This window comes from Chiroxiphia lanceolata, chromosome 2 (genome assembly GCF_009829145.1).
Source record: "Chiroxiphia lanceolata isolate bChiLan1 chromosome 2, bChiLan1.pri, whole genome shotgun sequence".
Classification (NCBI taxonomy): Eukaryota; Metazoa; Chordata; class Aves; order Passeriformes; family Pipridae; genus Chiroxiphia; species Chiroxiphia lanceolata.
Window position 1 is genome coordinate 90,573,256 of NC_045638.1, and position 16,687 is coordinate 90,589,942.

Consider the following 16,687-nt stretch of genomic DNA (forward strand, 5'->3'; position numbering starts at 1 on the left):
TTGACAGCATACTGTGTGTGACATCAGTTTGAGTAACTAGCCAATATTTATGAGTGGAACTGTGGGAAACTTGGATTATTTAATTCTCAATTTTTTTTCCCAGTTTTTATTTATTGCTGAGCAACATTTGACTTCTGTATGAGTAGTTCAGTGGCTGAAATTGTTGTCACTTCTGTCTTTTGGGAGCTGTTTAGGTTGACTGGATTTCTGAGTGTGCTTGACATAGAGCCTGACATCAGTGATGAGCCTAGTGCTCATGTAGTATTAGTTTCCTTTAAGGAAGGTATATAGAGCTGATTTGTATGTTATTTTAGGTGTCCATGTGCTCAAGCAGGTAAGTAAATACACTGTGAAATCAGCAACAGTGTTTCATTATCTTACTTGGTACAGTGAAGCAGGCCAAGGGAAAGCATTCATTTAAAAATCAACAACAGTGGAATAATGGAAACATTTCTGGTGACAGAGTTTAGTGAATAATCACAATTCTTTTTTAAATGATCGGTCTGTACTTTTTTTTCTATGCAGCTGCAATAATTTTGATAGGCTTTTAGACACTGGAAATGGTACTATTCTGTGTCTTCTCCATGTGGCTGGAGGAAGTCCTAGTCTCACTCTGGTCAGTTTGCTATTTTTGTAGCACCCTTCTGACATTGGGGTAGTGTTGTTACAGCCCTAAAAGTTCCAGTATGAATTGGAGAAGGTGGGGTGCTTTTACATGGTGTGGATTTGTGTGAGTTTCATTCCATTTTGTTTTACTGGAAGCAAAGGTGAGACCAGTCAGAAAGTGGGGTTAGTGTAGGATGTTTCATCAGGAAAGGTCTTGCTTAATTTCTGGCTTTTTCTGCTGTAGGCAGGTCATCAGGTGTCGTGGTGATAGTGGGGGATCTAAGTTCAAAGGGGTAGAAGCACTGAATTTTTCTGACTAGTATTTCTGACTTCATTGACACACAACTTTTGCTTTTCCCCATGGTCTCTGTTTTCCCTTTAGTTTCTGTAAATCTGTTTTAATATTTTGCTAATTGCTATTATTTAAATTCAAGTCCAGATGAAATCAGTATATTATGCCCTGGAGACCAGTGTTTAGACTTACTCCTTCTGTTCAGAAGCAGGTGGAATTTGACATACCTTTTCCTGATTTTTGTTTGGGTTTGCTTTTTTTTTCCCCTCCCTTAATCTCTCCGTTTTGTCCTCCTAAGCTAATTACATTTGTAGTGGGAAATGGGTTCAAAAGGCAAAAAAGTTAATTTTGTTCTTCTTCTCTCCAGGTTTGATCTGTGACTTTTTCATTGGCGTACATCGAATTACCTCAAGTAAGTAAGATCTCTGTGAAGGATACTTGGAGTCAGTCAACCTTGTCTTTCGTACTGCTCACATTGACATTAAGGGTAGATGAGTTGGTCCAACACTAAGGCCTTAGGAAACTTTCTTGTAATCCGTTATTTTCTTTCCACAAGCGCTGAGAGAGTCCACACTAACATGGTTGTTGTTGGGGTTGTCTCCAAATGCTGCTCTAAGTACCAAAGGAAGTGTAGCAGAGGAGGACAGTAATTCTCTTCATTATATGCAAATATTCTTCTTCCTCTCTTTCTTACCAGTGACATTTTTTGGGAAAGGAAGCAGGGAAGAACAAAACAGGGTTCAAACTGATAGCACTTTCATTAGTCCATCTGAGTTTTATCCTTTTGTGCAAGGGTAATTCTATTAACACCGTATTCTATAAAAGGTTGGAAAAATAGACTTATCGTGGAGGAACCCACTGCTACCCTGGGGTTAGTTGTCTTAGTACAGCTGCAGGCCCATTGCTTTGTGTTTTTACATTCCCTGTGTTCTAAAGGGATTTAGCCTTGGCTAGAAGTAAATTTTCAGTATGTTTCTGACATAGTAGAAGCAAGTTTTGCTCCTTTAGGAAAAGAAAAAGTGTGAGCTACCTCTCTGCTGAATGTCATGTGTTCTGCCAAAGGCTGCAAGGAGTGCAGGTTGGTAAGTCCAAGCAGTAATGGCAACAGAGAGATAATAGTCCACTCTTGCACTTGGCTTGACAAGAACTATTTCATACTTCTGTGCTGCTGTGTAAAACTTGTGAAGACAACTGCAGGCAAAGAACATCTATTGTTGTACATTTTGGGATGAATGAAAGAAGATTATGGTCTGTGAAGGAAAAGAATCTCCTTGCAATTTGAAAAAGGTAGGAATATGTTAGGTGAGGCTAATACAAAGGAATGCTGAAGCTTTCCTTTACACCTGTGTAAATCATCATTACAGGTGATGCCACACAGTGGCTCTGTCCTGGGCACATGGCAAAGATGCATCAACCTTGGGATACTGTTTATGGAAGGGAGAACTGAGAAATATACTGGGAGGGATTTTTCAGTGTGACACTTTCAGTGTCAAGGCAATAGTTCTCTTGTCTAACTGCTGTGGAAAATTTCACTTGTAGGATCTGTGTGTTTCCAAGAGAAAAATTAATAATAAGATGCATTAATATGAGGTATACAACTAGCTTAAAATCTATACATTTGATACTGGACATGCCTGTGGTTTAACCCCAGTCAGCAGCCAAGCTGCTCACTCACCCCCCCCACGTGCAAGACTGGAGAGAGAATTGGAAGGGTAAAAGCTGGAAAATTTGTGGGTTGAGATAAATACAGTTTAATAGGGAAAACAAAAGACACACATGCAAGCAAAGCAAGGAATTAATTCACTGCTTTCCATAGGCAGGCAGGAGTTCAGCCATCTACAGGAGAGCAAGTCCCCATCAAGGTGCTTTGGGAAGACAAACACCATCACTCCAAGTGTCCCCCGCTTTCCTCCTTCTTCCTCCCCCTTTGTATACTGAACACGATGCCATATGGTATGGAATATCCCTTTGGTCTGTTTGGGTCACCTGTCCCAGCCGTGTCTCCTCCCAGTTTCCCATGTACCCCCAACTCGCCAGCATGGTCACACAAAAAGCAGAAAAGGCCTTGACTCTGTGTAAGGCCTGCTCAGCAATAACAAAAACATCTCTGTATTATCAACCCTACGTTCAGCACAAATCCAAACATAGCCCCATACCAGCCACTGTGAAGAAAACTAATTCTACCACAGCCAAAACCAGCACAGACATGAATAGCTTCCAGGTATTTCTGTGGCAAGACAAAGAATGAAGAGATAGTTGGGGGTGTTAGGCATCGATGCAGGTAACATCTGTATTTGTAGTAGATGAGACACAATGTTTTAGTATGTAAGATAAAGAACCTATGAAATTTCATGCTGTAGAATTTAAGATTGTTATAAAGAGTCTTGGCTTAGTCATAAAACGTCTCTGCTTAAGGCTGCTGTGTATTTACATCTTGCAATGAGTTTTTTGACTACTTTTTGCATGTGTGCCATGTTCTGAATCATACAGAATGGTGCTCTGTTGATTCCTGTGTCCTGGGAAAGCTGGGTGTTGGAGTACACTAGGGAAAAGATAGCTGGGGAAGATTGAAATGGTTGTTATTTGTTCCAGGAGTTTTATTTCTGTTCATGCTTGTGCCACCTGAAATTATTGCTGTACTGTGAGCTCTTTCATCTTGTTTCCACACCTTTAAAATTTGATACTGCAGAAATTAATGTAACATTATCTATAATGTTTAAACTGCCTTATGTTATGAAAGTGAGAATTCCCACAGCAGCCTTAACTCTGTCCCCAGAAGAGAAAGCAAATCAAGTGAGTGTCTTAAGTTACACCATTGTGTAGCACTGGGCACTAGGATGTACAGTTTGATAAATATTTACATTTCAGATCTGGTCCAAATCCATGGCAGTAATGAAATATCATATGTTAATTATGCTAAATGATCATATTACACTGGTAAATGGGAATAGGCTTCATTCCCAGAATGCCGATCTGTGATTCACATCATCAAGGAGTACAAAAGAGTCCACATCCCTTAGAGAGGGAAGATAAATAGGATATTTCAAACATTTTTTTGCATTGTTGGTAATATGCAATTGTTTCCTCTTTCCATTATGTTCCTGAAATCAGTTTCACAGCAGATTGAAAAATTAATATCCCATCTCTAACGGTGCTTTAGAAATTACCTCACTTTCTTTACCTTGCTGATCAGTGTTAGCTACTAGATTTCAGATACTCTTTTACATTAATTCAAGGATTTTCTTTTCAAAGTTGTCCATTTCTGCAAAGAAGATAGGACTTAGGCATGCTGAACAGAACGGGAAATGTGCTTTTTGCTTTCTGTAAAACATTCTCAGTCATATTAAAAAGCTTGCCAGACTTGAATTTCTAGAAACTGAACAATAAATTGTTGTTAAAATAAAGTGATTAAATACCTTGCTAGTGTGTGGTGTTGAAGTTTAGTGAAATACTGCTATTCATCACTCAGAATTAAATACAGTGTATGACAAAAGCTATTGTAGAAGACTGCTCAGTAGAGAACTCAGGCCTAGATTGAGTAGTGGAGGTGGTCTTCAGTTTGTGAGATGCTTTGTGATGGTATGTTTTTGGCAGGCAGTCACTCTAGATAAGATGGACATTTTAACATACACAGTGTATTAAATAATGAGTTTTAAATTTTTAAGGTATTGTCGTTGGCACTATGCCTTACCCATGTGGTGGACTGTGAAGTCTTCTGGGGTGACCCTGGGCACCTCACTGGGGCAGGGCTGCTTTTCGTTTGTGTACTTTGTTTTGGACTGTGAGCAGGGTCATTGCTCCCAAGTTCACTATACTGCACCCAGCAGAGTGAGGCGCAGAGAGGAGGGCCTGGGAAGTACTGTACAAATACAAGCTGTAAAGTTTTATTCAAAATGAGATCAGACAAGCAAGATGAAAAAGAGAAGTATGAGAAGAAATTTCATTAACTTATTTTGCTGTCTTACAGTCACAGAAATAACTTGGTGACCCGTTGTGCCAAAGGTGCATATTTGTAAAAATGTGTGAAGCGTGCTGGGGTGCCCACAGTTGGACCAACACCTTGTTTGTATCTGATTTGAATGACTTCTTGGCAGCAGTCTCTGTTCTTTGTCATAAGTATAAACTTGTCCAATTAAATGGATAACGTTAGATCATGTCTTCAGGAACATTTTTAGAAATTGTGCTAAGGTAGCCTGAGGAAAAGAAAGTTGCAGTGGCCTTGGGGTTGGCCTTTGGCCAGGTCAGGGTAATTTTGTTCGCAGAGTCTCTGTTTAAAACAGAATCTCTGTTTTAAACTGGATTCTGAGGTCTTGAGGCAGAATTGTAAATGATCCTGTCCTGTAAATTACTAAGTAATATGATATAGCTGAATTTTAATGTGCCATAAACTTAAATTCCCATATATGAGAGCGCCCTACTGGTAAAAGATAAATTAGTTACGGGGAAAGGAAAATTATTTGTCCCAGAGATACTGCTGAATTAATCGCTGGCTCTTCTCAGGTTGCTTGAACCTGGAATGTTTGTCCCCATCATTAATTAACATGTTTTCTTATTCTGCTCCCTTGGAATATCAGATTTGTGGCCCTCTCCCAAAGGTGGATTTTTATTAAAGTATTTTAATAAAGAGAAAGATTTTCACTTGAGTCCTTAGTGACATGTAACCAAATCTTCTTATGAATGATAGGATGAGGCTGTTTCTTACTTGCTTATCACATGAGAGAAGGCATGGAGGAATGTGATCACCGATGGAGCACAATTTTCTGCTCTTCCTTGGCTTGTTGTCTCTATTGCTTGATACCAAGCTCGCACAGAGCTGTGATCTGCAGCTGCTTTCCATAAAGCTGTTCTTGAGTATGGCAGCCTCTGAAAGCAATTGCGGAGTCTGTCTCTCTGGTCTGACCTGGTCCTTGGTACCTGTTTTGTTGCATGCAGCATAATGTCTGCACTCCGTGATGAAATTAAAACCCCTCATTTTTAATAGTAATGTGTATATGTTCATATGATAGCCTATTGGGCAGCTGTGACCTAAATTCAATTTCTTAAAGCAGTAGTTTTCATTTTTTCTACTATCAGACCTTTAACATTTTCTACTAGAGGCTCTCTGTATACTAAATTCAAATCCACTTTGATTTCTGATTATTGGCTGCTGTATTTAAGTTGTTTACCCAACTATTAATTTCTGCCTGAGCTCAGCTTCAGAGAGTCTGTGGATGGTCAGGTGTGTTTGTTCTAAGGAACCAAGAAAGTGAACTAACTAGAGTACCAAAACTTTCATTGTCAGTGGGTTCTTTCTTTTTCTTCTTTTGCATAAAATTATTGCTCTTGTAATCCCTGAATGGTCTCTTTCAGTGTAGGAGAGAAATCTGTAGCTTCATGTGGGTGGGAATTTCAGGAGCTGCACTACTTTCCGTGCTAGTAGCACTCATCTCCCCCCCATCATTTGAAAAGGGATACTTCTGTCACTGAGCAGAAGCATTTGTGGTATCACAGAGGTTAGAGATGGCAGTGAGGAAAAAACATTAAACTTTCCAGCCCTCTGTAGAGCCAATATCAAATTGCTCCTAATGAATGTGTTTCTTGGCACTTCGGTTCAGTTGCTGCAGATTTTCTGGCAGCTGTGTGCCCCTCGGGCAGGTGAGTTTCCCCCAAGCAGAGGCACAGAAGTGTGTTCCTGATACACTGGATACTTTTTGTATCGTTATGGATTTAGAAGTCACTGCCAAGGCTATCTCTGAGCCCATTGCTTGGGCTGACAGGTTGGTGCTTTTGAAAAAAAAGTTGGGGATATACGTAGGTATCAAGAGTAGATGTTAATCCTCTTTCTTTCCCTTTTATCAAGCTAATTAATCACTCTTCCTTTGTGTGTTCCTATAGTGGCAGTACTGGGAGTCTGTTAGCTTGTGCTCAGCCCTGTGCTGTTCTTGACTAAACTGTGCTACTCAGCTGCTTTATATTTGCCATCCTGCCAGTTCCTTCACTGCCTGCCTTTGTATTGCCCTCAGGCTGACATGGAGATTAATTGACCTAGTAATGTTTCCTGTTTTAAAGTCATCACTCCAGGAATGTTTAAGAAGGAAAATAAGGGAGTTAGGAAACAAATAGTCGGTTAGCTAGGGTTTAGTGTGCAAGATCTGCAAACAGGTAACACAAAGCAGTATTATTAATGGAAAAAGTATGGCACAAATGCACTATTGCTATATAGAGTGCAGGATGTGAGAGATGGAAAGCCTATTGTATTTCCTCTAATTTGCCCTCAGTAGTGGGTTTCAGAGGCTCATGCAGACATTCCCTGAAGTAACTCATGAGGAAACTTCTTTTCCAAGTTGTCTGCATCAAGCAAATCCCAGAACCTTCCCCGATTCAATTATCTGATTGAATTGAGGGTTGATAAAACCTTTTTGGGGTTTGATAAGTTATTCAGTAACAAAGCCAGGCAATAAAGTCAGATGGAAACTGAAAGACACACGAACTGACAAAAGCCTGTCACGTGGACTGAGAGGAGGTAAAGCAGTAAACATTTTGAGGTGGCCTCTTTGATGCTATGCAAGATGGATAAAATTTGAACCCAGGGCTGTTAGCATTTGGTTTCCCTTCTTGTGTTTATTTTTGCCTTCTGTTCCAGGGAAGCGCATTAAATCAGGCTTGACTGTACATTGCTAGCGGTGGTAAGGATGACAGGAGATGCTGTGGGCATGGAGAGTGAGCCATGCATGGCTAAGGACAGAAATGGAATTTGATGCCTGTTACTCTGAGCAGGACAGATAACACAGATTTGTGTGGAGCAGTTACGAAAGCACAAACTCATCCTCATAGAAAAATTAGGTTGAATTTGGGAAGAAAGTAAGCTTAAAGCACAGTCAGACTTTGCAAGGGGCTCTGTCTCTGACATGAGTGTTTACACACAGTGTTGACACTGGAGTTATTTTGGATTGTTCTCAGCCTAAACAAGCTAAAGGATGATGGATTTGTCACGTAACGCTGCTGAAAATAAGTATGCTAATATCAGTTACTCAGTAGAACTCATATCATGATGCATATATTATTGTCATAATAATTTTTGTAAACATTTTAAAGTATTTGTGCTATTTAAGGTGAAAACAGAAAACTAAGTAGTTTTAGCCACCGTTTTTTAAAAGGGGTTTTGATTTTAAAATGTATTTGCTTTTTTATAAGCATACTTAAAAAATGTGAAGTCTTAACAATTAGTTTATATTGTCTCTGGAGATCTCCTAAAAAGTTTACCCTAAAAAGTGTTTATGTATCTAATTTAAGTGTTATGTGCTTCTCTAACAGCATTACCTACTTGTTTCTTACATGTCTTGTTCATATTAAAAAGAATATAGAAACAGTCAAGAAGAAATGAATGAAGGCTGTGTTTTGTGACATGTATGGGTTTTTCACTGTTTTGATGTTAATTTTTTACAATTAACATCAAACTTACAATGTTGTAAGTTACTATACAATTTCAACTTACAATATTGTGAGTGGCATTTCTTAAAATATGTATTATTAAACCTGTTTGGATTTTTCTTGTGGCTTGCGATTCTAAGTTCTGTTCACCTGCTAGAAAGTAAAGATGTACTAAGAGCTGATTTTTGCATTGGGTGCCTCACACAGAAAAAGTGTCAAGTGTGGTCTTCGTCTGACCACACCTATTACACTTAGTGCTGTTTGGGTCATTCCAGGGACATGCAAGATGGGAGGAGGATTCCAGGAGTAAATTGAATATTGATATTTTGCAGTTTTTAATAAGTAAATCAGTAGACTGGAAACCTTCCTTGTAATTTATTATTATAATCTTGTTACTTAGTTAAAAAAAAGAAGGATAATTTCTGGAAAGCCAGTGAGTATGGCTGTATAAGAGTACTAATTTTTGCCCTTTGCATTTACTGACATTTGTATATGTCTGGCTTTCAAAGCTAATGGCTGAAATAAAAATCTCAGGGACAACACTGACCTTTGTGAAGATTTTTTACTTGTCACAATTGTTTACTGCTTTAGTCTTCAGTCTGCTGGTTGTTGTTTTTTTTTTTTTTTTTTTTTGCTGAGGGAGGTGGCTGTTTGGTTGGTTTGATTTTTGTTTGGTTCTTTTGTTGTTTGTTTTTGCTTTAAAGCTGCTCACAGTGCACCTTTTATTTATTGGTGTGATACACTGTGCAATGAAGACTTAAGCTGGCAAAGAGCTGGTGCCACAGAATGCACTTTTTTACTGTTTCCTGCTTTTGTATTTTCATGCGAGTGCTTCCTTTGATAGCAGCACAGAACAATACATAGCCTAAACTCTAATTTTTTTTTAACAATTGTTACTTGTTCAGGAACAGTGGTTTACAGTTGGCTAGTACCAGTCATCTACAACTGGTGGATGAGTGTGCAGTTGAGGGAATCCAGCCAAGCTCAGACAAATTCCTGTTTGTTAAAGCATCCTGAGCTCCCAATTTGAAATATATTAAATGAGGCTGATTAACCTTTGATGAATGAGAAAATATGAGATGAATATAGAAAGAAATAAAGTAGTTTGGGCGTGGAATATTTTTTTTAAGGGAGGGTGTGTAAAGAGAGAGAAAAAGCTAATCTTCAACATTGGTATAGGTTAAAATAGCACAGTGACTTTGTCTACTCTTTGTTCCACTCGATTTACAGAAAGCTGCAGATCTGTTTGTGTACCCTTGTTTCAAAATAACATCTGATAATTCACTTCTAGGCACTTTTATTTGCATTATCCTAAGTCCATGGATACCCAATTAGAACAAACATATGAAATACCTAAAAATGAAAATATATAGTATTATTATACATGCTGTCCTATCTTTTAATTTGGTAGTCTCCCAAGATGCTTAAAAGAAACACGGGGAGGTTCACTGAAACTCAGAGATGGGAAAAACAATGAAAGCAAATTGTGCGGTTCCTGTCATACCTTGTATCATCATTATAGATTGTGGAAGCCATCATCAAGGTGATGACTCACAAGGGCTGTGAGTTAAGGGCATTTAAACCAGTTTGGGGATACAGTTAGGTAGTGAATACCAAGTATAATACACGAAAATCCTACCTGGTGAAGGATGTTAAATATCTGGTTTCAACTCTTAAGTCTATTCTCCAGCCATTAAGTTCAGTTAAGGATTTTCTTGTCCCTTCCTGTTTGACCATAGCACTCGGCATTTCCAGACTGAGCTAATACTTTCTTAAGTGAGACACGAACAGACTGTGCATCACGGTGTGTCTGCTCTGATCTGACCACAGTGCCCACAAACAGGAAGTTCGTGGGAACTGGTGACCTTCTGGTAGTGTAAGGACACAGAACATGACTGCATCACCATGTGACAGGAAGGTTGTCATATTCGATTGGAGGCATGCTTATTATTCAGCAAAAATGGAGACATTTTCCTCCCATTTCAGTAACTGCTGTCATGAGAGTATATTAAGGGAGTGTCAGGAAAAGGAGAGAAAGGAAACAGGCTGCAGGCGCCTGGGGAATCAGTCTGCCCACAGCTGTTGGATGGTCAACAAAGATGATGGGAAATTGCCTTTGGGTTAGATGAGTTGTTTTGTAAAAGTGGATGGATGTCAGACTAGATGCTGTATGAACTCAGAGATTCCCAAAGGATAGTACATGTGCTGGTTGTGGTATCTGAGCATGCCCATGCAGCAGAATTGTATTATCATGCTGAGAATGTGCTTAAAGCAGCAGCACTGCCACGAAAGTATGTAGCTGACCAAAGTGATTTTGAAACTTCTGTAAGTCTGTAAGTCTCCTTTAGAGACTTTGACACTCCTATCAAATATTTATAAACATAATTCTCTGCTTTAAAACTGTATTTGTCTTTTTTACTAAATATTTAATTGTGCTTCAAAGATTCAATGTGCTTACTGTGATGTAATGCCTACTGCTGATACTGGTGTGAACAGCATTGAATTTTTTGACAGATTTCACAAAACTGCTGAACAAAAGTATCTGTGTAATGTGGGTGACTGTTACTGTATGTGTAACTGAGAGTCATGGGAGCAACTCGAAGCCAAGTATTACATCAGACTCTACATTCTAGGCAGTGATTTGGTTTGGCCCTGCTGGGTTATTGCTGCTCTCAGAGTTTGTGTCAGCAAGTTTACTCGTGATTGACATGAAGCTTTGATCCAGATTAGTGATATTAAATGTGGGCCCCATCATTGACTACCGTGATGAGATACTTGACACTACTCTACAACTGGCAGTCTTCATGCTAATGATGGCTCTCATGGAGCAGTTACAGTAAGGGTAATGGCACTATAGGGGTGAAACACAGGCCAAGGGCAACCATCTGTGTCATGGAAGCTTTCCCAAGACTTTCTTCCAGCCTGATTAAAAGTTTGCGTCTATATGACCTTGTACATCTTGGTGCCCGTATCAGTACGTTTGTACTGAAGGAAGCATACGGAGGGAGCAGGGACACTGTTTTAAATTTTCTTGAAACAAATGCTGCTAACTAAGCACATAAGCTGTGGGTGAGCAGCTCAAACATTCCTCAATGCTACAAACATATGCTAGTGCTCCTTGTGCATTGCATGTAGAACAGGAAATCCTGGTATAGGCATATGTCAGATGTTAAAGCCATTTCAAATACCATTTTATAAAACTGCATTTATAAATGCATCCAACAATAAATAAATATTGATATTTATGATGTTACTATCAGAAAGGGCATTGAATCTATGATACTCCAGACTCCCTGTGCTTAGGTTTATAAGGTGATGTTACTTGCAGAATCATTCAGGTTGGAAGGGACACCCAGGGGTCATCTAGGCCAGCTGCTACTCAAAGCAAGATCGATGCTGACTTCAGACTAGGTTGTTCAGACTTTGTCCAGGTGGTTCTTGAAAATCTACGTGGATGTAGATGCCACAACCTCTCAAACACGTGTTCCAATACCTCAGAGCAGTGATTTTTAATATCCTGTGGCAGCTTCAGTTGTCTCTTGTTCTCCAGCCACATACTTTCATAAAGAGCCTGGTTCTGTGTTCTTGGTAACTTTCTTTTGGGAACTGAAAGTCTGCTGCTATGTTACCCAAAGCCTTCATAGGTGAAACAAGCCTTTTTTCATCAGCCTTTCCTCACAGGCCCAGTGCTCTAATTCCCTGAGCAATTTACTGACCTTTTGGCTGGACTTGTTCAGGTTTTTCATGGAACAGTTTGGGTTGGAAGGGACCTTTTAAAGGTCATCTAGTCCAGCCCCCTGCAATGAGTAGGGGCGTCATCAACTACATCAGAGCCCTGTCCCAGCTGGTCTTAAATGTTTCCAATCTAAATTGATTCTCCTTCAGTTTGAAACCGTTCCCCCTCATCCTGTCACTGCATGCCCTTGTAAAATGTCCCTCTCCAGCTTTCAGGCCCCCTTTAGGTACTGGAAGACTGCTGTGTCTCGCCAGAGACTTCATTTCTCCAGGCTGAACAATTCCAACTCTCAGCATGTCTTCATTGGAGAGGTGCTCCATCCCTCTGATCTCCTTCATGTCCCTCCTCTGGCCTCGCTCCAACAGTTCCACACCTTTTATCACATCTTTCTCTTACTGTAGGCCCAGAAACAGATTTAGTAGGGTGTTGAGTGCAGGAAAACGACCACTTCCATTATCTACTATGTATGCTCTTGTGGATACAGTCCAGTAAGCTTTTAGCCTTCATTGCAGTTCTGAGTCCTGTTTACCCTAGTTGCCACAGAGTTGTCATGTTTCAGCAGACGTCTGTTCCTGGTGGCCCGTTTCTCTGGCCCATCTAGTCCCTCAGAAGGGTAGCTCTGCCCTGGAGCTTACCCCCTAGGTTTTTGTCATCAGCAAACTTGGTGAAAGAGTAGTGTGTCACCGTCTTCGGGTCACTGATGAAGATGTTAAACAGGATAAGCCTCAAGATAGACCCATGCAGTACTCTACTCATTGCTGGGGCTGCAGCATAGAGTATGAACTTCAACCACTATTCTGTGAGCCCAACCTTCCAAGCAGTTTTTTACCTGTCTAATTGTTCACCCATCCAGACTGTAGTGCCATTACTTGGATAACAAAGGCACTGTGAAAGACTGTTAAAAGACTTGCTGAGGTAAATGACATCCAGTGTTCTCCCATTGTCCACAAATCCAGTTGGTCAGGCATGATTTGTCACTGATTAATCTGTGTTGACTGTTCTCACTCACCAACAACATCTGCATCTGCACAGAAATGTGTTCCAAGAATGTGTACCGGCTTCATGCACCAGTGAGTGCTGTGGGCTGACCTCTGGAAAGTAGCTCTGCAGTGTCTGGTTGATGACAAGCTGACCATGAGCCAGCAATGCACTCTTGTGGCAAAGGCTGCCAGCGGCATTCAGGACTGCACCAGGAAGAGCATTTCCAGCAGTTTGAGGAGGGTGGTTCTTCTCCACTCAGTAGTAGTAAGCCACAGCTGGAGTACTGTGCCCAGTTCTAGGCTTCTCAGAAAAAGAAAAATATGAACGTGTTGGAGCTAGTTCAACAAAAGTCCACAAAAGTTATTAAAGGACTGGAGCATCTTTCATATAAGGAGTGGCAATGAGAGCTGGAACTGTTCAGCCTGGAGAAGAGAAGGCTCAATGGGGAATAATCTTATCAATGTGTATAACACCTCATGGAGGGAGTGGAATGAAGAAGAGGGAGCCAGACTCAGTACTGCCCACTGACAGGACAAGAGGCAGCGGACACAATTTAAAACATTTTTTTAACTGTGAACATGGTCAAACACTGGAATGGGTTGCCCAGAGAGGTTGCAAAGTCTCCATCTTGGGAGATATACCCAAAAACCAACTGAACACAGTCCTGGGCAACCTGCTGTAGCTGACACTGTGAACAGGAGGCTGGATGATATGATCTCAAGAGCCACCTCAAGATATGATGATATGATCTCAAGAGCAACCTCCTTGATTCTGTGATTTCACAGGGATCCCAAGATCCCTGATCTTTTGAAGACAGAAGAACATCGTAGACTGTGTTCAGAAAATCCCTTGTTATTACTGACAAAAGTTGTACACACCTGTGGTATCACGTGGAGATATTATCTAAATCCTGAAAGAAGAATAGATGTGTTATTACCGTGTTACAGCTGAGCTAATCACCTTTATCTCTCAGCAGAATTAATTAGATCAGGAACAGCACTCTCCTGATGTGATTACACTGTCACTGTTTCTGCAGCAAACTTGGTCAGTACTAGCTCAGAGTAAAAGCTTTGTATTGCACAGAACAAATCCGCCCATGAATAATGGTTCTGATGATTTCCATTAAACTGTGTGCATTATATCCAGCTTTAGACTGGGCCCTCACTCCCTCAGTAGTAACCCTTGCTGAATTTGATGTAGCAATCCAAACATGGGGTTGATGTCTTTTCCTAGGCATTAAATCCCTGATCTGTATTTTCCTGGTTTAACCCATTATAAAACTTATCTGTTAGAACATTTCTTCTGTAAGTACCTAATGTTCTTAGGAGTGTCACTTTTCACCACATTAACTTTGTTTTGTTGTTGGTGCTCAAGATATCACTTAATTTGCTGGTAAAGGACTTTAGGACCTTCAGAGAAGGTTTGCCTCTGAGCTTTCCTTGTTCTGCATGCTGTTTAAACTCAGGAGGAAAAGGAGAATTTTTCAGCTATGGTTGTATATAAACAATTTATTTTAAATAAAGTGAATTGTAAAAGTCAGTATTTCTCCTTTAGTTTTAGTATTTGCTTATCTTACATCTTGGGCTATGGAAATAGATGACTGATTCTTTTCTCTTTTAAAATTCTAATAAATTAACTTTTTAGCACTAAGTAGAAACTTTTCTTGGGCACTGTTTCCAGTTTCCACAGAAATATAGGGCTAAAGTTGAGTCAAAGATCTCCCATTATTTAATTTCAGTAGCCAGATGCTGTGGGGCAGAATTGCAGATTACAGAAAAGGTTTGAAAACCTTCATGTTAAGACAGAAGTGCCCACTGGTATTTTAAAAATCTGATTTATAATTTTTAGTTTTACAGTGGTTAAAAAGAAGCCATAGTGATTAGTTTCTTAACTGAAGCATCTTTTCAACCTTCCTCTTGGCTTGCCTGTGCATTCATTTTAACACTAGAGGGCGGTTGAAACACTCGAGTTCTTTCAGAAAACCAGCTTTAGGAGAACAGCTTTCATTCTTCCTTACCAGGAGAAAGGAGTTTTGTTAGCTGCCTGTTATGCGATGCTTATTTTTAGCGATTAATTTGCTTTAATTCCTTCAATCCTTTTAAAGTCTAAAAATCTAGTTTTTAACTTTCTAGCTTTCTTTTTACCTCTAGCTGTATTATGCAGTTAGACTGATCAGTAGTCAAGGAGGGAGAATAGTTTCACAATTTATTAGCTCTGAAGACATACTGCTTGTGTTTCCTGTCTGATGAGTATTTCGAACCACCTTGTTTCAGAAACCAGGGGAGAGTTGCCAGAGATGGGAATGTGTTAAAGATTCCTTCTGTTCATTTTTCTCAAGAAAGTAAAAGTTAATATTATAGCACTTACAATTAATTTCATAGGTTTTGTTGGTATTAATTAATTAAATTCCAAAACATTTGAGTTGATATTTTCTTATCCTGTGCTTTGCTTTACAGTCATCTTTTTTGCCCTAGCAGAACTTCAGAATGGCAACTCCTGTCCTTCCAGATGGTTTTCTATCCTCTCAGCAACTAGAAAACATAATCCAATATGCACACTTTAGAAAGGAAAGGTCAAAACAGTTAAAAATTACTATTTTCACAGGTCTCATGAAAATTGCCAAAGGAGCCCTTCTTTACTTAAACCTAAAATTGGAAGCATTACATTTCTTAATTAAAAAAGTGTGGTGAAATACCTAGTGAAAAGTGTAAGTTATTTCACGGGTGTATTGTGAGAGATGTGATATTCACCTCTTCTGATTCTAAAGTCAGAATCTATTCTGTTTTGTGAGGTTGTTGCTTATGTATCTTTTTGGGGTTTATTTCCTTTCTTTCTCTTTTGAATCCATTATGCTTACTGCAAGTGTTGAACAATATTTTTCAGCAGCTGAGTAATCAAATGTTTATTTGCACTTGAACTTTGAATGGTGTTTGGAACAGTGACAAAATAATATCAGTAAGCCTTTAGGAAAGGCTCTTATGATTCGTGTAAGATATTAGGCTGATTTTTCCTTGACTTGGTGTCAGATATTTGTTTCCCTCTCTGCAAATGATGTGATCTGAAAAGTAATCTGCACCTCTCTTAAGGAAATCTTGTACCCTAGGAATTTTGTATTGACAGTAAGGACATAGTGTTTTCTCTTTCAAGCTAAGCTTCTGGAACTATGTAATTATAAAGAAATTTTGTCTGTTTTTGTCAAAACCTTTTCTTTAGCTTCAGAGGTGGATAGAAGAATTAAAATACCTAAGCTATAGGGAAAATAAGAGATAAAAAATGAAAAATTTATTATATTGGAGAAAAAAAAGAAAAGGAAAAGTGGACTGCATGGTTTGGCTGCGTGATGCTGACACTGATTCCAAAAATCAGTTTTCCCAGGTTCGAGGAGAAAAAGGCCTGAGCTGGAGTCACTGTGTGTAGAACGACTTTATTGCTTTTTGTTGTGATATCCTGAAAGTACTGCAGGTTTTGTGACTTTGCTTGCTTTTTTCTGCCATCGTTTCCTTTTTATGTTGCAGAGAGTGTCTGTTATCTCTGACACTTTTTTGGCAGTTTTGGACATAACGTAAGCATTCATGCCAGCCTATGCTGATTGATAGGGCAGATTTTGAAAATGGTTGATGCTTGCTTAATTTTTTTCATATAGGGTTCCGGAAAGTGCAGGG

General features: G+C 39.4%; 1 protein-coding gene across 2 annotated transcripts in view; it reads left to right on the forward strand.

The window, feature by feature from the left end:
• Positions 1–16,687, forward strand: part of TSPAN9 (tetraspanin 9) — a 171,715-nt gene that overhangs the window by 9,257 nt on the left and 145,771 nt on the right. For both annotated transcript variants that reach the window (XM_032678236.1, XM_032678235.1), the window contains exon 2: positions 1,266–1,310. The gene's annotated coding sequence lies outside the window, so the exon portion shown is untranslated. The remainder of the gene's footprint in view (positions 1–1,265; positions 1,311–16,687) is intronic.